The sequence below is a fragment of the Fukomys damarensis genome, unplaced genomic scaffold (genome assembly GCF_012274545.1).
Source record: "Fukomys damarensis isolate Sample0158 unplaced genomic scaffold, DMR_v1.0_HiC HiC_scaffold_23, whole genome shotgun sequence".
Lineage (NCBI taxonomy): Eukaryota > Metazoa > Chordata > Mammalia > Rodentia > Bathyergidae > Fukomys > Fukomys damarensis.
In genome coordinates this window covers 61,382,229-61,406,473 of record NW_022900935.1, presented here as the reverse complement: position 1 = coordinate 61,406,473, position 24,245 = coordinate 61,382,229, and the positions used below count along the sequence as shown (strand labels likewise).

At 40.1% G+C, this 24,245-nt stretch overlaps 1 protein-coding gene across 1 annotated transcript in view; it reads right to left on the bottom strand.

Annotated features, from left to right (window-relative positions):
- Positions 1-23,046, bottom strand: part of Tnrc6c (trinucleotide repeat containing adaptor 6C) — a 78,343-nt gene extending 55,297 nt beyond the window's left edge. The window contains exons 1-3 of the mRNA XM_010618484.3: positions 23,018-23,046; positions 22,042-22,063; positions 9,194-9,508 (exon numbers count right to left, since the gene is read on the bottom strand). The gene's annotated coding sequence lies outside the window, so the exon portion shown is untranslated. The remainder of the gene's footprint in view (positions 1-9,193; positions 9,509-22,041; positions 22,064-23,017) is intronic.
- Between the last annotated feature and the right edge of the window lie 1,199 nt (positions 23,047-24,245).

Here is a 24,245-nt window from a genome sequence, read left to right as displayed (position 1 = left end):
AAAGTCATAGGCAGGGAGTACCATATAAAGGGTGACTGTCACAGTGAAGAACTCTTATAGGTCAATAAGAGAAAGGTGGAAACCCCAACCAAAAAATGAGGGAAAAATAGAAACAGCTACAGAGAAGAAAAATCTAAATAGCCATTAACAGCTGAAACAATGAACAACCTTATTAACAATCTGGAAACCAGTTCAGAACAATGAGGTGCATGTCATATTCTGGTGGGGAAGCACACATTTAATCCTGGAACTGTTGAGGCAGCACCAGAATGGCGCTGAGGAAGTAATAACTCTGAAGCAAACATGGAAAATAATTAGGCTAAATTTTGATTGTGGATAAAGTTACAATAGCTTCTATATGCATTCTATTTTCAAAATATTCCAAAAAAGGCAAAGAATTAAATTACAAAAATCACATAACAAGTTGACATAAACGGAGTCTCAAAGGTATCTGAGCCAATGTTCCTTGAAGGAATGTAATTAGAACAAAAATCCTATTAGAAAAATGTGGTAATGTTGACAAAGCAGATTCCATGCGAGTAAATATCAATCTGATCACTGAATATGAGTCTAATTTCTCAGGTGAGCTCCTTGAGGGCACAGATGGTAACTCTGCGGTCTTAGTCCATAACACAGGCCGTGTATCAGGCAGTCAATGTCTCTTTCCTAGGTGAACAAAAGCATAACTGTACACGCCAAAAATCCAAGTTCTAGCTAAAGTTATCAACTAGCTGAACAATCTGAAGTCAATTCCCAACTCTAAGACAATGCTGAGCTATTTAATTCCTAAGGTTCTGAGCATTAAAATTTAAGATTTCTAGAGCTTATGCACATATTAATGTAAGAATCACAAATATACAAAACCAAGCAGTATATCTGATGTGGTCAGTCTCAACTACAGTAAGAACAAAGATGTTTAATGTATTCAAATATCTGTAGTATAGATTTCACATTTTAGTTTAACCTTTTGTTTTTTTTGAGATAGGCTCTCACTACATAGTTCAGGCTGGCCTTGAACTCACTATGTAGCCCAGGCTGGCTTCAAACTCAGGGTGATTCTCTGCCTCAGCTTTCCAAGTGCTGAGATTTCAGGTGTGTGCTACCACACCCAGCCCAGCTTAACCTTTTTCAAGTGTAAAATTCAAGGGTTATCGGGTCAGGGATTTAGATCAGTGGTGCCTACAAAGCTCAAGGTCCCAAATTCAATCCCCCATACCAAAACAAAACAAATTCAAGGCTAAGTATACTCACATTGTATATAGCTATCACCATCTACCTCGAGTTTTTCCATTATCCCAAACTGAAATCTGTATCCATTAAACAGTCACTGTCCCTCCAGTCCCCCAGTCTCTAGTAAATATGATTCAAATTTATCTCCATGAATTTGATTATTCCAAATGCCTTCTATACATACAAAGTTGGTCTTTTTTTTTTTGTACCAGAGATTGAACTTGGGACCTTGTGCTCACAAGGCAGGCAGCGGCACCAATGAGTTAAATCCCTGGACCCCTAATGTATAACTTTTAAAATGCTGTCATTGACACTCTTCTATCACCATTGAACCCTTTCCACAGCTAGTTAAGTAGGAGCTACAGGTAATAAGATCTGATGTGAGAAATCCTGGTGTTTTCATTCCTCCATTGAACAGCACCCAGTACCCATGTCTCTCAAAAGCAAGGTGTCCTGCAAATGGTGCCCACCAGAAGCACAAAGGCAAACTAAACACTTGAACTGCCCGTAACAGCAGGAAGGTATAAAAAAAAGACCAAGGGTTGGAAAGAAAGGAGCAAAGGAGGAAGAGAATAGAAGAAGAGGAAGATGAAACATCTAAAACAGACCTCAAGGAGTACTACCAAACCAGTTACCTAGGCTGTGTCCTGATGTGGAGGGAGAGAAGGGGAGGTACCATGCATGAAAGTTGTAATGCTCATTTTAATGAGGATTTCTGTCCTCAACCTGCAAAGGGTTGCAAAGATTATATGGGCCTCTTTCAAGGGCTTTTTTTTTTTTTTGCTTTTAAAGATGATATCACTATGTAGTTTAGGTGGGCCTTGAGTTCACTATGTAGCCCAGGCTGGTCTGAAACTCAGAGGCTATTCTCCTGCCTCAGACTCCCAAGCGCTAGGATTACAGCCATGGACCACCACATTCAGCTAAATTATATGTATTTTTGTGGGAATATTTTTATTGCTGGGATAAAAATGAGCATGAAATATCTAAAAACAAGGAAGTTAAGGGTGAGTGGTAAAAATTACTCCTTGTCGCAGTTGAGTTCTAATTTTTGACCTGTCTTTCTCCTTAGTCTTCCCACCTTATATGCCTTCTTGGTACTCCAAGAAATTTCCTTACAAATTTCTATTTTTAGAGTCTGGGGTTCCATACTGAGCCTGCCCTCATGTGACATGGACAGTGTGTCTCTATCTCAGTGTTCTTTGAGACATACATAAGTGGGAAATAAGCATATACAATAGTTCCTAACCACAGGGATTACCAAGGTTCCAGAGATGGGCAAGACCTACTCTTTGTTCTCAAAGAACTTCCTACACATGGTAGAAACAGGCAGGGGGCACATAGTTTTTACCCTACTTGTTTTTCCTTATTTCATTTTTACCTGGCTCATACTTTTTTCTTTTCAAGAAGTTAAAATGGAAATCAACTGTGCCTTATGCTTTTTAACACTGTGCCTTATTTCCTTTGGTATTTTTGAAAAACAATGGTTTAAACATAAAAAAGATTAAAAAACTAGTATCGGGCAATAGATGGACTCCCAAACATCTCACCCCTCATCTGTTTAAGTGGAAGGAATTGTGCATACAGAACAGAGTGATGGTCTCTTCTACTTGGGAGGCTGAGGCAAAAGAGCCACTTGAGCCAGGAGTTTGAGGCCAGCCCGGGCAACGTGGCAAGACCACGTTACAAACAAACAAGCACATAACACTGGAAAGGTCTAAATCTAAAAAGCAAACAAACAGCAAAAATCACATCCCCAACACAGAAAAGAGCTATACCTAAAGCCAGTTTGGACAAATTAGGCTTTACCCACCCACCGCACCACCGTTAGTTCTGTGTCATGCTGGAATGTCTCCTCTGCCTCAGCATCACCACCTTCACTTCTATCACCAATACCGCAACCACTGCCATCACCACCGCATGCCCTTTGAGTCAGAACACTAGGGCCTCTCCCCATTTAGGCATACCGTTTGTCTGAGGCCTTGGACTTTAAAGTGAATGAAAACTGCTAAAGGAAAAGAGACTATATTCTCATCTGGGAATTCTAGACTGACATGTACAGTACAAGAGATGTCGAAGAACAAATCCACACATGATATGCAGTCTGGCCGAGACCTGACAGTGACAGCCTCCACCCTGTCAGATGCCATGCGCTTCCCATGGGAGGAAGACTGCACACACTGGCTGAGCTGAGCCTCACACTCTCACTTATGTGCATGGAAACAGAAGCTTAGTGCGGTGAGTGACGTGGTCAGGGTTTGAAGTACTAAGTAGTGAAATGTATGTTTTTCAGAATAAGGTTCCGGTGTTTTCTACCGCATCCTATCATCAACATTATTTCCCCTAGGAAAGGATAAAAAAGATTCACATATAATAGTAACTTCTCTTTTCTTCTGCTGTTTAAATAGTTTACATATTCTATAAATAGGTACCTCTACAAAAATCTAATATAACTGTCTGAAGTGATTAAATTTTAAAAAGATTACATAAAAAGGGCTTTTTTATTTTTAAATTTCCAAATGTTACAATATGAAGATAATGTTTTTTAGGAAAAGTACTTGATAAAGACCTTCTAAAAGTCATACTAAGCAAAATTTTAATTAGGTCTTAACCAGATAGGAACATGTGGACAACATTTGCTCAGAAGCAGTAGGCTGAATGCTTAACTAGTATTAACACTGACAAACGGCAAATGCATTTATTCTTTAGCACCACATCCTCTTAAATGAGATTACAACACAATAAATGAGACATTAGAAAAAACAGTTTCAGTGTTTTCAATAGATGACAATATATGCTCACTAATGTTTACTGATAACACAAGTTCCTTGTTAACCGGTTTTCAGGGACAGAGTAAATGTTACGAGTGTTTTCAGCTCTGAGAACGCATGGCTCTCCCCTCCCCCATTTATTGTGGGTGAAAATCTTGGGGAGAAAGTGTTTTGCACTGAAAATTCCATCGACAGACAGACTCCCAAACATTGGTTGTAAGTGGAAGGAATTGTGAATGCAAAACAGAGTAAAAGCTTTGCAGCAAGTAATAATGAAAGTGCCCGAAAGAATAAATTTGTTGCCTTGTATTTTTCTTCAAAACAGCAGTGAAACATGACCGCTTCCTTGGGGTTAGAAATGGATTAAGACTATAAAGCAAAGGAAAGCACACCTGCCTCACTGGGGAGGGTGTGCTGACCTGGCAGGGCAAGGCAGGCATCAGGCCACAGCTGCAGGCTCTGCAGCAGGACCAGCAAGCTGTTCTTTCCAAGGACACCATTTTATCCAGGCTGGCAGCGGCAAGGAGCCAAGGGAGGAGGAGCGGAGCCAAGGGAGGAGGAGCGGAGCCCCTACTGGAATGCTGCATCTTAAGCAGCTGCTACTTGCTGTGGGCTCATTTCATCTCCTGCTCTATGAGGGGCTGACAGGAGGAAATACCTGCAGGAGGTGCCCATGCCTCGGAGATGCACCTCACAGACTCGCAGAGTCCTCTGCCGCATCTGGGTGCTCCCAGGCTCTGGCTCCAACAAGTCAGTGGGTCCGGCCTTCTGTAGAGCTGCCTGGCGCTCAGGCCACCCACCACCCCAGCTGGGCAAGCCTGGGTGATGCCCTTTCCACCCTAAAGGTGGCCAATTCAGGCCATTCTACCAGGGATGGAGGCATCCTGTGATGGGATCTTAAAAGCTTTAATTACCTAATTGCAGCTGACACTAAGCTAATTTTCCTTCCTCTCTACATTCCCTCAATTGTCACAAACATTTTCACTTCAGGAGCCAGTGACAATTAGCATCACAGCCACTTTTCTTGTTTTTTGAAAGCCAGCCAAAAGAGTAACAGCATATTGCCTACTGGCTACATGTAAATAAGTGGTTGTTCTACCACATGGCTTTTTGTTTTACACTCCTTTCTTTTCCTAAACAACCCCTCAACACTCAGCAAACCAATACTAGCTGCAGTATTCTAAATGAGTCCCATATGTGAACTGGCACATGTCCAACTTAATTACTCTCCTACCTCTATCTAAAACAGATCTAAGTAGCAAACACTGCAGCATATTCATCAAAGCCTCTGTTTACAAATGTTCAAAGGAGCCACCAGAATACTAAAGGAATTTTTTGAAAAAGATAAAAGCTCTGTACATGTTTCAAGTTGGAGTTATTCTGCAGTCTCGAAAAAACAGTCTGAAGAGAAAATAACCCAATAATGTGGCATTCTCTGGAAACAGTGTAAATCACAGTATGTATATACTAACAGTCATCTGACCAGGTCAGATTTCCTGACAAGCAGCTAAACAAGTTCCCTTCCCATTCAGTACATGGATTTAAAACTCCACTTTCCTCTGGATTATTTTGTGAGAAAGTCAGTGTTTATCTGCCAGCAATAGTGTTTATTCAAAGAGAATCTGGATCAGTGCTGGGAGGAGCCCTGGCCAATTCACTCGGCAGAAGCCCTTCCACTATTGAGGACGCTTGCCCATGTCTGGCTACTGTCAGTGATGGAGAATGAACCAATTCTCCCACAGGCTGCACCCTGCCCACAGCCAGACAGGGAGCTGCCTGGAACAGGCACTCCCAGATCACAGGGTAGCCTTCTTTGCCTCCTGTACGGTTCACAATTGCTTCTCCAGCTCCCAGGACATTTCTAGTTAGGCCTTTGTCACCCTGGCTCCTCTAGAAGTGAACTGTGCTTGCAGATTAAATACAATAAAAGTCTATGTATTACTTAAAAGAAACTGTTAAGAGTTTTTATTTCAAGCAGTAGCTCAGTTTAACTGCAACAAGAAATCTGGTTATTCTTCTGAAATACACCAAGAGAAGAGCTGGGGATTTAGCTCAGTGGTTCCACTGCCTGTTTTTCAAGTGCAAGGTCCCAAGTTCAATCCCCGATACAAAAACAAACAAACAAACAAACAAACAAAAAACACTAACAGAATTTCACCTGGATTTAAAATTCATTAAATAATTTGTGCCACGAAAAAGAAAAATTTATATTGAACTCCAAAAACGACAGATGACATTCCAAAATACCATATGCAGAAGTCACAGAATGGAGAAAGCTTTATTGCACTGTTTTAGAATACAGTCATTTAAAGACCTTTTTCCCTACTCTGCTTTACACAGTGTTTTTCAAAGATGGGCACATATTGGTTGTATGTTTCAAAGTCTCAAAGTCCCAATTAACAACTTCACTGAACATTTACTACAAGTGTATGTAAGGAGGTCCTGCGCTAAGCACAAACGTCTCATTTTCAGAATCCTAAAAGGAGTATCTTCACTCCACAGAGATGGTATGGAAAGCACTGACAGTGACAGTGATTTAGCCCACACTCCACAGGAGCTGTGGCCTGCAAGGTGAACCAGGCCTTTCTAATCACCCTGTAGGCCACCTTCCCACCATCATGACACAATGGCATTCCAGCAACGCCCATCAAGGACATTACAAAAGCTCTTCGGAAAGTGAACCAGAAGTAAAAGGGAAGAATCTTAAAAGACTGAAGGCCAAGAGAATCAGACCTCTCCTTTTATTGTCTTTCTTTTTTTGGTACCGGGGATTGAACTACCGGTCCTTGCGCTTGCAAGGCAGGAAGCAGAACCACTGAGCTCAACCCCTGGCTCTCAGACCCCTTCTTTTAAATGAGAAATGAAGTAGTGGTCTGGTCTTTGGCCAGTTTTTTTCTCTTTTGCTAAGCCAGTGATAGAAAGTATGGATGCTTTCTTCAAGGCTACTTTGGATTTAGTCGAGAGATGAGACTTTACTGAATTAATCAGCAAAAGATTCGAGTTACACAGTGCCCAGTAAGTGTGAAGCTGCATGTTGCAAATGAGTACATTAAGGCTCTATGAGGAGCAATGAAGGCAGAGATACTCAATGAAGCTTCAGGCAGTGGATGAATGGAGGGAAAGGATATGGAAGAACAATCCTTCTGGTGCATCTCCTGGGAAAGATTTGGTGCTGAGCTGGCACCCCTATGAGATGTCAGCAACTGGTCCAGTTAGGACAAAGGGGGACCACAGAGAAGAGGAGAGAAGTACTGACCAGACAAGGCTATGAATGCAGAAAACTGCATCTGCTTACAAGAGGATTCAGTTTCAATGAAAAGTGACAGAAGATACACCTGGATGTGACATCTGAGGCTTTGAGGAAGAACGGGTGGGGTAGAAGCTGAAGACTTGTTCGGGAGCCAAGAATCAATTTATTTTATATTTATTATATAGATTAGATTCAATTTTTTTCTTTTTTCTTTTGGTACCAGGGATCAATCTCAGGACCTTGCGCTTGTGAAGGAGGCGACAGCACCACTGAGCTAAATCCCCAGCATGCTCAGTTTTTTTGATAAGCACCTTAAACTTGCACACTAAGCCGTTTAGACCCAACTATGGAATCTCTGTTAATATTATCCTGTTGGGCATGGACCTGTAATCCCAGCACTCGGGAGGCTGAGGCAGGAGGATCACTGTGAGTTTGAGACCAGCCTGGACTACATAGTGAGTTCCAGGTCAGTCTCAACTACAAAGTGAGACCCTGTCTCAAAAAAAAAAAAGATTATCCTGATGACCATATTTCAATGTAGGAAGTAACTGGTATATGTGGTTATAAAGTGCTCACAGCCAAACAGACAGGACTACATTCCCAGCCAATGAATGTGGATTCACACACATTTTAATTTTTTGAGACAGGGTCTCATATGTAATTCAGGCTGGCCTGGAACTCACACTGATCCTCCTGCTTCAGCCTCCCAAGTGCTGGGATTACAGATGTGTGCCACCATGCCCAGCATTAATATATATTTGAAGAGTTACAGCAAAATTATGTAAAAGTATTAGTTCCAAATATGCCACAGTCACAGTTCTGAAAAACGCTGCTATAGATACTTTAAGGTCATGTTGGAATTATTTCCTGTATTAAGAGGTAGCATGTAAGAGAAAATAATTATGAATACAACTGGTATATTTCTTTTAAACCTCAATCTTCCTGGCTTATCACATTGCAGACTGGATTTCACAATGGCCAGCAAGTATAGTTTCCATTCTGGAATCAGCACCAATAAACAGTTAAATTATTTGAAACAGAAAAATGTAACAAAAAAGGAGAAACATGGCAGTTGAACAAAATATTTTGCCCTCTTCCAAAAATTTCCCTAAAACTACAGTGAAGAGATTTCTCAAAAATATAAATGTAGGGCCAGGGATTTAACTCAGTGGTGCCACCGCCCGCCTCGCAAGCACAAGGGTCCAAGTTCGATCCCCAGTACCACAAAAAAGGGTATGAATTTATAAGGTCAGGGAGATGGGAAAAGGAGCTTAGATGGGGGCCGTTTACATTTTGGCAGCTGGAACACAAACGGGCAAGTGATGATTTTTCTTGAGAGCCCAAAGAAAGTCACCATGTGGGGAGGGCAGCAATAAGACACAAGCAGGGGCAAGCCCCAGGGTTCATGTGGGCTCAGGACAAGGAATATCGTCAGGCTTGGTGGCTGCACTGGTTAGCAGCATCCACTTGTCAGCATCTACTACCTCTCACAAGGATATGTGTGTACCCAGGAGACATTGCAGGGAAAATGTTTCACTGCATAGTAGTTCTAAAGCTTCCAACTTGATGGGCCACACAGACCAACATACAGACCTTTAGCTGCTGGTGAGAGATAAACGGAGCTGTAGTAGTTAATGCCATCTGCAGATACATGAGAAATACCACAAATAAAAAGGGGAAGCCACCAACTTTCAAATCCACCTGAAATGAATCAGTCTATTTGTTATATGTATATAGTGAATATGGACCAAAATATATCTCTTTTTATGTCTCAGAAGCAAAGTTCTCAGATTTAAAAAGTCTCAGGCTGGGGATGTAGCTAAGTGTTAAAGAGTGCTTGGCACAGCATGTGTGAAGCTACAGTTAGATTTCCAACATGGAAAGAGAAAAGGGAAAGGAAAAAGGAAAGGAAAGGAAGAATCTCACTCTTCCTGGTTTTTACCTGGTTGGAGCTTGCTGGGATGCTGCTGCTGCACCCCAGCTCCAGGAAGGGGAGGAGGACTTGCACCCTGTGCTGGGCTCACACTGGTCAGTGTCCCTGTAGGCAACGGCTGGCCTCTCTTTAACAGCTGCTTCTGTTCTTGCTGGCGGAAGCGTGGAGGCACCTCACGGGGCAGGTAACGGGATGCAGCTGGCTGCTGGCCACTGGCAGGTGCACGTTTGCCATTGTTGCTGTTGGAGATAGTGCTGGTGGAAGTATTGGTACTGGTACCGGCAGGTTGGGGCTGGCTTGAACAGGTCTTAGTAGGTTCTGGCACTGAAGAGAACAAGAGGAAAAAGAACCCAAAGCTTTAGTAGCATCTCCTTAAAACCTAACCCAAACCAAAGAAAACATACAAAACAGTGTGATTAACCCCCTTCCCCAGACAAAACCTGAGAGAAAAATGATAATGAAGTGCTTTGGAAACAGAACTGGACTAAATTCTAGAGTTGCAGGTTCAAGACCCAGTTTTCCTATAAATATACTGAGATCTTGAGATCTTAAGCCAGATGCTCTTGGGACTCAGTGTATTCATCTGTAAAACTAAAGTGGTAAAAGTTAAGATTAGAACTGCAGTTAGTTCTCATATAGGCTTGCACTAGAATCACCCAGATGGTGTAAGAAAGCCCAGCCAGCTCATCCAGCCCCAGGCTTTCTGCTCAGGTAGGCTGGAGGAGGAGGAGAAACTGGACATTTGTATTTCTGACAAATTCTGAAATGATGCTGCTCCTGGTGACCACACCACCTTGCTCTTGTTCGTGATTTATACAAATCACAAGATCCCCAGGCATCCATGAATTTATATTTAATTCTGATGATAATAAATAAAATAACTTCTGTGCATTTTGGGTTATCTAACTACCATCAGATTTTGACATCAGCATCTGTGAAGAGAGACGGCAGCAGGCTGTACTTCACCCAAATCACTCTGCAAATGACAGCAGCACCAATAAGCTTGCAAAATGCAAAAGGGAATGTGTGCAGTGACAGTGTATGCTGATGTCAGGTGCAAAGGATCTCAGCCTCAAGAGTTGGTCTCACTTTCATTCTGAATGTTAAACATCATTATCCAGGGTATTACACTTACTGAGTTATCAGAATTTTGTTAGGTTTATTTCTACTTAATTTCTAAGTGTTTTTGGTTTAATAGTTAAAGTAAAAACTCAAATACAAAATGAGTATAGTTGTGTATCTTTTATGTACAACTAATATCATAAAAATATTTTAAGTCAACTCTGGGGAGGGCTCCATGAGATTTTTCTTTACATTGCCAGCTTGAGTGCCTGCATTTTCTGTTTCGCAACATGGACCCCACACCGCACCAGATGACCACCACATTGTCTGCTTGTTAGGTTTCCCTATGGCTTTGTGTGTCTTCAATGCTGCCTGGCAAGTCCTTGATCTTCAATGAAGCCACCGCCTACTCTCTCCACAGACTGACACAGACTGCTAAGCATCTTTCAAGACAATCACACAGTCGCACATTCTGAATGCATGGTCCCTGTCCTTAGTGCTTTCCATCAATCCTATATGTTCCTGGGTCAATGATTCAAAGACCTACTTTTGAGCTTCTAATACCTTCACCTCCCTTCCCAATCTGTCCCCATTCCTAAAAGATAAACTGGACTTTATTCTGAACTAAGTCCAGTAAGCAAAAACTTCCTCACACATGTGCACTACATATACACAAATATCACACTTTTTTTGTTCCCCTCATCTGTTGACACCCATCTATGGCTAAAACTGCATTCTACCAATTCTATGACTCATGTCTTTTCATATGCTATTATTGCTTATGCTGGGATGTGTCTGATAATCAGTGACATGTCAGTTCATCAGAGCACTTTTTTTGTTTCTCAGCGGTATGTGGGATACCAGTGTGTCAGAGAGGCAAGGCAAGATGGTTCCTCCAAGCTCTGCATTCCATTTTAGGACTTCAGAGTAGACACAGACCTAAAGCATAAGACTGAATTTTAGATTCACTCTGTTTTATGAAAGTTATAAACTTTTAAGCCAAGGCTTTAATTAATATGAGGAGGAGATCCCTGAGTATACAGAATAAAACTGGTCACATGTATTTGTGTGAAGGCTGGAGAAAAGCCCATTTAGTACTTTTAACTGGCTCAGGTGCTGTCTAGCCATACTATAGCTGGCTCTTTCTCATTAGCATTTAAACATGCTAAAATCTAATCTCTTTACTAACCACAACAGTCACCATCCTCCTCAGCTCCAATTTCTCCTCCAGCTATCTTTCAATTTTTCTCCCCTCTGTCAAACTTCTTGGAGTCTGGAAATATTGCCCCTTCTTTCTTCCTTACCTTGCCCAGGCTGGCCTTGAATTCCGGGGCTCCAGTGGTCCTCCAGCCTCAGACTCCCAAATGGCTGGGATTACAGGTGTGCCTCACTAACCCAGTTAAAGAGAATTTCTTCTCTGTCTACGCGCGTGAGTGTGTATGTGTGTGTGTGTGTGTTGTTGGGATTGAACTCAGGGCCTCATACTTGCTAAATGTGCACTCTACCATCAACCCACACCCTTAGCCTCTTGTATTATATTTCTATTGGAGAGTGCTGGTCTAGAAGTGGCAATAACTTTGCCAGCCTGGGCTACATCGTGAGTTCAGGGCCAGCTGTACTACAAAGCAAGATCCTGTCTCAAAAAATAAACAAACAAACACCAACAAAACAAGAAAAGAAAGACCAAAACCCCTTGGAATATATTAACATGAGCACAGTATGCTGTGTTTACCCACAGCTGCCTGAAGAGCCAATGCTTTGGCTGGTGGCCTGGAGTTCATCCTAGACACTAAGGAAAGGGAAGAGAAGGCTTGCTCAGCAAAGCAATAAGAAGGAACTAAGAATTCCGACTTGGACAAGCTGTACATTTGAGTCTCTTTTATAATGTAGTGATAAACCTGCTCTGGTTAAGCTAGTACTTTTTGGATCTTTGCAAATAGAAGGCACCTAACAACCTCAAATGATAAATGGATGATTTCAAATTTTGATCTATTCTTACAAAACAGATACATCAAGTAGATAATTTTTTTGCTAGCTATCTACTCTTCAGATCAAAAGTTCTTCTTCTTCTTTTTTTTTTGTATTTTTGAGGTAGGGTCTCCCTTTGAGTTCAGGCTGGTTTGAATTCACTGTAGCCCAGGCTGGCCTCGAACTTGTGGTGATCCTCCTGTCTCAAGTGCTGGGATTACAGGCATATAACATCTGGCTCCAGATCAAAACTTCTAAATTTATCCTTTTCAAACCATCAAAGCAATCCTAACTTTCCTTTTTTTTGGTACTGGGGATCGAACTCAGGTCCTTACAATTGCGAGAAAGGCGGTGGAACCACTGAGCTAACTCTCTGGCTTTTTCCTATTCTTTAAACAGATCCGAATCTAAGATCATGAGTCAATGAGAAAGGCTCACACTGTAACCAATCTTTCTACACTTGTGTTTTTACACAGAAAAACAGAGCAAGACCACATGAATTATTTGAGCTTGATTTTGTTTATGAATCATCAATAAATCATTTGCTTTGTTTAGAACAAATTAAGACAGCAATCATTTAACTACACAGCTAGTGTAAAAAACATTCAGCAATATGGAAATTCTGGTTACCCCTCTTTGCTGAATAAAACTTTTTTTAAACCTTTTTAAACAAATAAGGGGGACATCTGCTGGTAAAAAGTAGCTATTAATGCTCTATATAAGAAAGCAACAGTCTTAAAACAATTTTCTAAGTAAGTAACACTTTTTCTGTTTTCAGCTGAAATTTTTAGATAGCACTGCTCCTAACAAGGCTAGGCAGTTTATAAATTCCTGTTTTTTTTTTTTTTCCTTTGGTACTGGGGATCGAACTTGGGTCCTTGTGTTTGTGAGGCAGATGGAACCACTGAGCTAAATCCCCAGGGCCCAGTTACCATATGAGCAGGAAATTCAGACTGTCCTTTCAGGGCTTAGGAGCTCCTTTTCAAATTTCTATCCAATTCACCATCTCTAAGAGACTAAAGGAGAAGGAACTTGCCTTGCTAATGCTACCTCCTTAAACTTTTTTCTCCTCTTCTGGGGATGTGAGCATCCTCAAGCCCTGGTCAGATACACTCTCCCTCTGGCATCCCTTGCTGTTTCCCATGGTCAGGGCTTTGCTAATAAAATTAATAAAATCCCACCACTGCAGCATGTGAGGCCCCCAACCTCTCTTTCCTGTGTTATACTGCCCTGCTTCTGTATGTTCATTCCAACCTTCAGTCTGGTTTCTAGTCTTTCTGGCCCTGCTGCAGTCAGGATCCTGTAGAGACCAGGATGACATCTACCACCTACTTACCCTTCTGTTTTTTCAGTTGCCAGCTTCTGACTGATCTATCACCATGGCAACATTTAGAGCCCAACTCAAAATGAATACAAACTCATTAGCTACAAACTGTATTAACTGTCTACTGCTAATAGGAAATGCTGCCTACAAGTATCTTCTAATTATTAGTTACCTCAGAAAGGTATCAAATGCTGCTCTCAATAATCACGCTATTAAAACAAAGTAAAATTATTCTGTGACTAACAATAAAAACCATTTCATTAAAAGCTTATTTTGACCTAGTCTTTAGATTCTTCTACTCAAAGAAAATTTATGACATAGACAAGTATTATAAGTTCTTTTAAAGTAACAATAGGCTAATTTATAATATCAAAACAGAAAATATTGATACCAGATATGTTAAAGTAACCAATACAGCATTAATAGCCAGTAGGACCGGCTCTTCTAGAATCTTCTTCATATGCTATATCAATGTGAAGAGAACGTCAAAGGTAAAGCAAGATCACTGAATGTACAGCTTGTGGTGCCTTCAACTCTTTCACCTTGTCTCTCCCTATCCCAAATCATCCTGAACGGAACAACCTCTCAGGCAGACAGTAAATCTAAAACCTCAGGAAGCACAGAAGGATTAAGTTCACTCAGGTCTCAAATGTGCTCTCCTAGGATATGAATGCTGCCTTGTATAGGACTGCGGGTGTTTTTAAAAATAAGTAAACTGTGTAGTAACAATCATCCCTTTGGTAAAATAATGTGAACCTGAGGTAGGAAATCTTGCAACCTGCCAGAAGAGGGAGCCTAGGTCAAATCACTTCGATTAAGTAGTGAGAGAAAGCTGGTGAGGGAGAAAGAAAACTGGCCTCATTTCAGGCTGACTTTTCTTTCTCTGGGAAGTGCCTAATAGCCGCTCAGCACCCCTGATGCTGGTGAGGCCCACACACACTTGTATCCCCACTCACACACTCCCTCCTGCGGTTCCTCACTGCTCTGCCAGCCTTTAGTTTGTGTAGTTCCTGGAAAATGTCATACAGCCCCTAGCCTCAAAGCCCTGAAAGGCCCTTCCTTCTCTACGGGGTGGTGGGGGAGGGGTGGCACTCTCTTTCTCCTCTCCTAGCTTAGGTAAAAATTCGCCACCCTTCAGATCTCAATTCAGCATCACTCACAAAGCCTTCTGCAACTTCCGGCTATTTCAGGTTCTTCTGATCTATGTTCTAATCAGAACACACTTTCTGCAAAGTGGTCACTGCACTTAGCAATGATACATTTAGCACTGGGATTGATATTTACTTCTGTTCTTCCTAGGATTCCAACACCTACAAGAGAGGAAAGCCTATCTATTTTTAAACCATTTTCTATACACAGCAACCAGCAAATAGTTGGTATTCGATAAATACCTGCTAGGTCAAATGATTAACTCAGTTTCTAGTTCTGTCTATACCATTAGTCAACACGACCCTTTCCCTTCTCTCCCTACCACTTAGCTTATCATCTGGAGCCTGAACTGTATTCTGGTCTAACTGCACATGCTGCCTCCTGCCCTTTCCCACACCTGTTTAATTCATCCTTAATGAATTACATTGCTGTTACATGCCACTTTCTCAATCTCTCCCAGGGGTCCCCTTTGGTCTGGAACATCGAACTTAAAGTCTTTAAGTGAGTACACAAGGACTCTGTGAACCAGCCTCCCAACCTCTACCTCTCTGGTTTCAACTCCTTGTTTTAGCAAGATAGGCTATGGAGACAGCTCAGTTTGAATGGCATAATGGCTGGGTTTGGGATGACTGGGAGAAGGCATCCCTTTTTGCTGCTCTCATAGCAAACTCCGGCACAAGTGGACAAATGGCCACCTCTAAGCACACATTTATCTAATTTTTATCAGTATTTTACTTTCTCAATTTTCTTATTTATTTTTATTTCTTTTCTTACAGAGATATAAATATTTGATGAAAAGATGATCAAATTTAAGCCCTTTTGACTAGAAAGCATAGGATAACAAATTTACAAAACCCTAGAAACTACTACATTCTAGGTCTTCCTACTAAATATCTTCTCGAGAACAGGAAACATCTCTACTGCCTAGCATGTATTTAACAAACTAGCTAACTCTAGATGTAAAACATGGTTAATGCAATTTTGTCATTTGTTATGCTAAAGCTAGATAAAATATATTTGAAAGTGCGTATTTTCTGATATTACTGTATTACAAGAAACATGCATGCACGCACACATGCAGAAAGACGGGATGACTAAGGCACGTAGACAACTAAGTGGCACTGATGAGTCTTTTGCCCAACTCTAGAGACCAGCTGACTGGCACAGCCTGAAATAATTAAATAAATTACTTGGGCTGAGGATTTAGCTTCGTGGGTCCGCCGCCTGCTTCGCAAGCAACAGGTCCTGAGTTTGATCCCAGGTACCACACACACACACACACACACACACACACACACACAAAGTCTACAATAAATTACTCAATAAAGATAGGCAAATAATTTGAATAGACACTTTTCTAAATAAGATATACATATGGCAAAGAAGCACATGAAAATAATGTACAATATCATCAGTCATTAAAAAAATGCAAATTAAAACCACGAGACACCCTACATACCTATTAGAATAGTGAAAACTCTACCCTGTGTTGGTTAAACTGTAGAGCTGTGAAAGTTTGCAACCACACTAAAAAGCAATTGATGTTTCTTGAGAAACTAAACATGAACCCATCATATGATACAGCTTCCTACATATTTAGCCATGAAAATCAGAGCATGTATCTATACAAAGACTTGTACATGGTTGTTCACAGAAGTGTTAGTACCTAAAAATTAGAAAAAACTCAGTTATGCATGAACAGGTGAATGAAAAAACAAACTGTCCATATACTTCCACAAGGGAATACTGCTCAGCAAGAAAAAGATGAATGGCCAAAACTCACGGCATGGATGAATCTCAGTGCCAGCTGAGTTGAAATACATAGTGCATGATTCCACTTATATAATATCCTAGAAAACTGTAACCCTTATCAGGATAAGAAGTAGATCGTTTGCTGAGAGACAGATGGAGGAATGGGGTGAGAAAGGGGCACAGAACACCCTCAGGCATCTTGATTGTGATGGTTTCACAGTTATACACACGGCAAGAGTTGTCAAACATGTGCAGCTTACTGCATGACAATTCTAACTCTAAATAAAGTTTTTTTTTTTTTAAAGACAGGGTCTTACTATGCTGTATCTTATGTCTCACTACATCTCACAGGGTCTCACTGGCATTGAACTTGCAGTGATCCACCACACCTGGCTACAGCTGTTAACAGACACAAAATGACGGCAAGCTGGGCTGACAAATTATTTCTCAGAAAGCAGACTGTCAAAATTCCTCTAGAATTAATGAAATGTTATTTCCTCTAAACCTAGAAACTGACCTTATGTTTATAGTTTGTAAATATGAAAAGTTACACTAAACAGAGAAGTGTATCTACTCAGTAGAAGCAACTGCGGGAAGATGCTGTGAAGGGACCTCGAACAGAGAAGCATGGTGTGCTGGACCCTACTGTCACCAGTTTTACCGCTTTTCTTTTAAAATCTGATGAAGAATTTACATTTTGTATGCTTGCCTAGAGTTTGTTTTCTGGCAATATGTTTACCCTTTTAGATTTCCTGTGTATTCTAAAACACCTTATCTCTTCTTTTGTTCTCATGGGAAAAATTAATACATTTACTGTGACTTCCCTTTAGGGTTTAACAGTTAAACAATTCCTTTGAACATACAGCAACAAAGCTAAAATAAGACAAATCTAGTATTTTAAAACCTAAAAGATGTCATCCCCTAAAGACTGTTCATGTAATAAAGCTCTTAGGAATTCCTTTAAACTTTATTTGAAAAAATCCTATGTGCTTAAGTTCCTTCCTAAAATGAACAGTTCTACTGATAACAGATACACAACACCCATGCCTACTGTCATAGCAGGAAGAAAACGTAACTGACAACAAGAAGATGAGGGCTTTAATACTGCCACTAACTAGCTGTCAAGACTTGCACAAATCACTTAACCCTTTTGGATCTCCTTTCCTTATCCAATATAGGAATGAAATAATCTCTAAGGATCCTTCAAGCTCTAAGACTTTATTAATTTTGTAGATAAGCAAATAAAATGCCGTATTTTATGAAATATATAGTGCTAAGCATGTTGAATACCCTTAGCTACTGCCTTAGGGAGAACTTATACACTCAAAATAGTATTTGGTTTATTAACTTTATGAGTCCAAGTACATACAAATTCAAAGGTTCTGGCCAATTTTATCATACTGTGTAACTTAGGAAAACACAGATCTAATGCTTTATAAACACTAACTGCAGATTATTGTATTGGGACCCTTGAAAGTCTGAACAAATAGTAATCAGCTAACTTGGCTAAACAGAAGAACCACCTAATTAGTGAAGTGCACCAGTGAGTTTTCATTACTGTTTATCTATATCCATCTATGAAATTGAAAAGACACGCTTTACACCTCAGTTCTATTCTTCATTTAGGATGATAAAAATTTTACATGTCTATAATGAGCCTTAGTAAAAGATACTGCATGGAATTTGTGACTCCGAAATATTATCATTTAACAAATACTTTGTTATCACAGTAAATCCTTAAAAAGATTCAATCTATGGGGGAAAAAATACCACCAGAAAACAACATGAAAAATTTGGACTCTGAAAGAAAAGAAAACCCATGCCAGTCTGAAGAGTTCATTGATACCCTTTTACTTCACAGGAGATATACCTTACAAATTACTGTCATTTCACAACAGGATCGCATCTGCTCTCACCCCAATTATGACAGCATGTAGGGTCTCAGTAAAGTCAAGCCAGAGACTCTGCAGCCGTCTCTTATTTTGTTCAACAATGAAAAGAAAATGTTCAATGGAATTTACAAAGGACTATTTTGTTCAAGAACAGGTTTGTAAAGAGGTTTTCTAAAGCCTTAGTGTATTTTTGAAGGGATGGGGGTAGGAAAGTATGAATTAGGGGAGCCCACATAAATATATACACATACTTATGTTTATGAATTCATAATGGGATGCATTCAAGGATGGCTAACAGAACGTTACCTGCCAAATACCTTAGGATAGAGGGATTCCAAATGAACTTCAATTTCTCTTTAGATAATGGTTCAAATTATTTTCAATTAAAAAAAAAACTATTACTTAGTCTCAACACTGAAGGAAAAATAAGGAAAAACCAACAACTACAGCAATCTAAGATTAGAGGTAGTACAGGAAAAGGATTCCAGGCAGACAAACATGCCCAGGGTTCTTTGGGGACATAAAATATCAACCCCGCTGTATGATGTGGCTACTGAGAGATAATGAGGAGAATCAGAAGGAGTCAGGAGAGGGAAAATGAAAAATCAAAGTGAATTCCATGTCTGAATGAAAACTGCCAGAGTTGTCCCCTGGCTTCAGAGAAGATGGCCCCCACCAGCATACAAGGGCAGGCCATTGGGCAGCATGGTATTTCACACAATTAACTCAATTGGCTTGCATATTAAAAAGAAAAAAGTAACTTCACAAAGAAATCACAGGTTAGGGATTGAAGAGACAGAGGGGGACAAAATTCCTGTTTTAACTGTGATGTTGCAAAGCAGACTTTATAGAAGCCTTATTTCATATTCATGGGGGAGGGGAGGAGGTATACTTCATATTAGATTGTATTATTCAAAAAAGATAGTGTCAGTCTTTTACATGAAGTTTCCCAGTTCAATGATGACAGATTGGGAAAAAAGTTTTTTAGGCATAATTAAGACCATAACAAAGACTGATCTATCAAGACTAGTCCAGGACAAGGAAGTCACTAATTGATTTGGTTTCATTTGAGCTAGTTATAAAAATCAAAACAATTCAAACCTTTAGAAGTTGATACGGCATATTACACAATCTAATGTAAACAGTAGCCTCTCTTAACGCTTGAACTCACTCAGATTGTTATACTCTTTCCTACGTTCAAACAACTTGGGGCCCTGGGATGCTAGGTAAATGGCTCCACGTGGCAATGGAGTGGGCCCTGACATACAGTCGGCCAGGCTAACCTAGTCTCAGCTCTGCCTCTGAGTGCCCTTCTGGCTCTGGAGCACGGTGGCAAACCAGTGGAGGGGAGTATCTGCGGTGTGCCTTTCCTGCGGAAGATTCTGAGCACATCATCCCTGCCATTTACTTGTTTGCAAACTTTACAGCTTTAGCTTATTCTCTGTACTCTGGAGATAATACCACCAACAATGAGAAATAATAAATGTAAGGGCCTAGTACATGGTCTGGCATGAAAACAGTCCCTGAGTGAGGGTGCTGGAGAAGAGAGAGGGAATGGGTAAATGGATTTCCTGCCCTATGGACTAATCAGCCATAGCAGGGAAAATAAAAAATGCTGGTATGTCAGAAAAGCAAATCTATTTTACGTCTGAACACACATGCTATATTACCACATCCCTCATTTCTTCTGTCAGGCTAAGCCTGTAATATTTAACACCAGAGTCCACTCAGAAAGTCAGAACACTCAGCTTACAGCAGCTGATTTATTGATCCAGTAACAATGGAGAGTCTGAGTAAAATTTAAACCCAATGATGCTAATATTCATTAGTGAATTACCTCTAGTACTGTTAAAGATTCTTAATTCAAAAGCATGTTTTTCTTTAGAAGGACAAGAGGAATCATTATTATCCTGTGCTAAGGCTAGTTAGTAGTACTCATAAACTGTACCCAGAGAAGCGGTATTTGAGAAAAAATAAAAACCCAATAGAGTTTGGAGTCAGTGATAAAAACACTTATCAGTACAGTAATAGGAAATGATATTTTTTTGGGGTACCAGGAAATCGAACTCAGGACTTTGCACTTGCCTGGCAGGCATGGCACCACTGAGCTAAATCCCCAGCCCAAAAAATAGTAATTCTGTGTCTAGCAGAAAGACAATGTAATTCACAGTTACGTTACAATAAACTATCAATTATTATTTGGTAAGAATATAATTACAATAAAAGTGAGTACAGAATAGAGCTGGGATTGAACCAGCTTATAAAAATTTCACATTAAAAAAAGAGGAAATGAATCATTTGGAAAAATAATTCTGTATTTTTATTAACAATTTTCAGAAACCATTATTTCTTATGAGATCATAAATTCAAGTACAACTATGTAGCAACCTTTTTGGATCCTTCTGAAAAAAGTTAATAATAAAAAATGTTAATTCTCTTCTAAGAGCAGAAGAGAAGAAAATGTCCTTTCACTCTGCTGCTTTTTTTTTTTTTTTTGGTACTGGGGATCAAACTGCGGACTTTGAGTTTGCAAGGTAGGCAGCAGAACCACTGAGCTAAATCCCCTGGCCCTCTGCAGCCTTTTAATATTCATTTTAAATTCATCCTTAATATGATTTTTAGGACAAGGCGCTGAGGCCAATACACTAGGGTCAGAAGCTCTGGGCGCCCTCAATCTTACCTTTACTACTGTCAAGCCAAGGAAAGGCTAATGAACTCACCAGGACTATATGTAAACAAGTTCTTATCCTGCTCAGTCAGAAGTTCAAATGAGAATATATGTAACTTCTGAAAACTACAAGATGCCAAACAAAAGGAAAGGATTAGTAGTGACTGTGGCCTGAGATAGCACTCTCACAAAACCTTTGTGGTGCATGTATCTACGTGTATAACCGTGTACATGTGAGGGTCCAAAGGAAAATGAAAACTTTCAAATACTAAGTTAGAGACCCTTGTCTAGGCAGCAGCTATGTGCTCAAAACTGAGCTGTCTCGCATGTCTCATTTTGTCTTTAAATAGCCTTTTGAAGCAGAAACAATTTGTGACCATTCTCATTTTAAATATGGTATCTCAGAATGAAAGAAGGGAAATAACTTGGGCCAGCCAAATGAAACAGAGCTGGTGTATGTTTCCGAAGTGTATGTCAATCACTGGAAAATAACTAACCATGTCAAGTAGGAAATGGAGAGGCTGGGATCTTCCTGGGTCTCCACGGCACTCCGGGAACATCTGAGCTATGGGGAGAAATGGATGTGTTTCTACAGACTGCCCTTAAGAAAACAGTAAGCAAGTCCTAAGCTTGGAAAACACAAAAGAAATCTCACCTATCTGTATGAAAAAAATGATGCCAAAAGACTACATCTTTACAAAGAGTAATTGGCAAGGAGGAACTGGAAGCTTTAAAAAAATTCACTACTCATTTATTCCAACTAAATCATCCCTATCAATTCAATCCTTACTTGGTGGAAATCAAACGAAAATTTAAAAACACTGTTTAGAAAGCTAACATTACATTCTTTAGGCATTTAAAAACTAACCAAATGTCAATGAGATGAAAATGTAGCATCAATGATAAATGAAGAATTTCACAATGGAAAATAAAAAGTAGACTCAAAAACACACTGTTTTAACCAGCAAGGGAAAATAAGTCACTCATCATAAAAAGTTTGGTACTATCATAAAATGTACCCCCCAAATATAAATAAACTTACCTTTGGTTTTTTGATCAGCAGCCTGGAAAAAAAAATCAGAAAGTCTTTAGAAAAAATAATGTGTAGATTATACACGTATATTAAAATTTATAAGCAGACTTTTAATACTGAAAATTTTGAAAACAAGTTTTTGTCCAATTAGGTTATTATAATTTATTGCTGGGAAAAATGTATTTCTATATGCTATTAATTACATACCAATATCAATGTAAAGGCAAAAAAAAAAAATCTGCGTGGAAGCTAATTTGGGCTCTATATTTTAATATAGTCTAAAAGATACACAGCTTAAACCACAAGATACACTAACCTAGCAAGAACAAAGACAAATGGTATAACTTGGCATTTTATTATTATTATTATTTTTTTTTGCAGTACTGGGGATTGAATTCAGAGAGTGCTGAGCTATATTCCCAGCTTTTTTTTTTTTCCTTTCAGATTTTGAGACAGGGTCTTATTAAATTGCCCAGGCTGGCCTTGAACTTGGAATCTTTTTGCCTTAAGCCTCCTGAGTAGTTAAGATTACAGGCCTGTGTCACTACATCCAGCTTAACACGACTACAAGTTTAAGGAAATGTTTAATATTTACTAAGAGGATCTGTAAAAGGGCATTTGCTAAAACTGCAAAAATTGTTTCTAGCTTTGCTACTAACACCAGTCCAGTTTAATGTCCCTCTCCTTCTTTCTTAGACATCCCTGTTCATTTTAAGTAGAGTGGCACAGGCAACCTTTATCCCCAACATCAATCTTCTTGAAACACAGCTGTTATGTTTCTAGTTCTTTAGGAAAGACATTTTGCAGCTGTCACCCAGTTTTTATTTCACTAGACAACATCTATTACTTGCTAAATACAAATTTAGCATATTGATTTAAAAGAATAATACTGTAGAATGAAATTTAGTCAGGGTAATGGCTATGACAATGCAAATGAGACACCTAATGACTGCAAGGACAAGGAAGCTAGTAACTCTGGCCAAACCTTTTTCTGAGCACCTTCCTTCTTTTTCTTTTCTTCCTGCTTTTTCTTTTTCTTTTCTTCCATCAAATGTTCCTCTTCTCGTGTTTCTTGTTCTTTCTCCCTATTCAATACAAAGAAAAGTGTTATTAGTATAGTGATCATTTTTAATTTAGAAAATGAAAAAAATCTATCTAGAGAGTCTTAAGCCCAGCAGGGTGACCTATGGGACAGAGGCCACTTTGACAGGGTATCAGAAATGGCTGTTTACCCCACAGTACCAGGTGCACTTCCCTACTATACAGCAAGCTGCCCTGCCTCCTTTAGTGCCTCAGATATCTCATTCCCTCTGCCTACATTTGTTGGGCACGGACCTATCACCTGGCATTGTATTAGGGATACAGGTACGAGAACTTAAGACATTGTGTAGTCCAGGTCAAGAGTAGTGTTTCTCAAAGTGTTGTCTTAGGGACTGCTTTCATCACAAGCTGCTATAGATTCCTAGGTTCCACAATGACACAACAAATAAGAATCTCTAGAGGTGATTCTTAGGCATACAATAATTATATCCTTGTTTGAGAAACAGATTTAAAAAACTCAGAGCTATATAGCATGGGGAGCTATTGTAAAGACACACTGGCAAACAGCATGGAGCAGCTCTCCTGAAAGGGGTCACAGCAGCCTAGGAGTTGTGCTGCAAAGGTGAAAAGCCTTTTGCTGACATGGGGTAGTGTGTCAACGGTTAACTTGTTGCCTGTTACCTTCAAACTGCCCTTAACACATGCTCTGGACCAACTGACTCTTTTCAGTGAAGACAATGTGGGGCTTTCTCAGTAGAGGGCACTTGAAAAACAATGCAGGAGGAAGAGGACCTCCAGCTGTTTGAGGCAGATGAAATGGGGGTCAGCAAATGGCTACTGGTGATGGTGTTTAGTTATGGGCCCAGCCTAGGCAGCATTTTAGCAACCTTGCAGCTCTGGCACAGTCACCTTCCCATGGCCCTCTCGATACAGGCACACTGCTCTTTTCCAAGCCTGCTGCTACTACCCTACCACCAGCCTCTGCCAGGAATTCAGGCTTTTGACATCCACCCCTATGCTCAATGGTCAGTATGGTCCAGATGATTGCACTAGGGCCCCGACGTCCTGTGTGCCCCCAACAACTGTCTGATAGCTATAGCTTGCCTGGGTCCTGCCAGTGCTCCTGCTGGAATGAAACAGAGGCACCCAAGGGGACTTCCTGTTGCCCAGCA